The sequence below is a fragment of the Arachis stenosperma genome, chromosome 10, assembly GCF_014773155.1.
Source record: "Arachis stenosperma cultivar V10309 chromosome 10, arast.V10309.gnm1.PFL2, whole genome shotgun sequence".
NCBI classification, from domain to species: domain Eukaryota; kingdom Viridiplantae; phylum Streptophyta; class Magnoliopsida; order Fabales; family Fabaceae; genus Arachis; species Arachis stenosperma.
In genome coordinates, this window is record NC_080386.1 from 95,462,337 (window position 1) to 95,463,049 (window position 713).

The 713-nt window shown below is 40.7% G+C and overlaps 1 non-coding gene across 1 annotated transcript; it reads left to right on the plus strand.

The window, feature by feature from the left end:
• The first annotated feature begins 609 nt into the window (after positions 1-609).
• On the plus strand, positions 610-713 carry LOC130958250 (small nucleolar RNA R71). Its single transcript, XR_009077382.1, has one exon. It is a non-coding gene; the product is annotated as a small nucleolar RNA R71 (small nucleolar RNA).

The following is a 713-nucleotide window of genomic DNA, read 5'->3' on the forward strand; positions in this document are numbered from 1 at the left end:
TTGGATAGATCAGAGACTATGTTTGCTAAGCTAGAGCGGCTCTGCTCAGAATTCTCTGTCTGTTGTTGAGAAGATGATGGGTAAGGTTTGCTATTGCCAAACCTGTTTCTCCCACCATTATTGTTATTGAAGCCTTGTTGAGGCTTCTGTTGATCCTTCCATGAGAAATTTGGGTGATTCCTCCATGAAAAATTATAGGTGTTTCCATAGGATTCTCCCATGTAATTCACCTCTTCCATTGCAGGATTCTCAGGGTCATAAGCTTCTCCTTCAGAGGAGGCTTCTTTAGCACTGCCAGATGCAGCTTGCAATCTAGTTAGATTCTAAGAAATCATATTGACTTGCTGAGCCAATATTTTGTTCTGAGCCAATATGGCATTCAGAGTATCAATCTCAAGAACTCCTTTCTTCTGAGTTGCCCCATTGTTCATAGGATTTCTTTCAGAAGTGTACATGAATTGGTTATTTGCAACCATTTCAATGAGTTCCTGGGCTTCTGCAGGCATTTTCTTCAGATGAATAGATCCGCCTGCAGAATAGTGCAATGACATCTTGGATAACTCAGACAGACCATCATAGAAGATACCTATGATGCTCCATTCTGAAAGCATGCCAAAAGGACACCTTCTGATCAATTGCTTATATCTTTCCCAAGCTTCATAGAGGGATTCACCTTCCTTCTATTTAAACGTTTGAACTTCCACTCTAAGCTT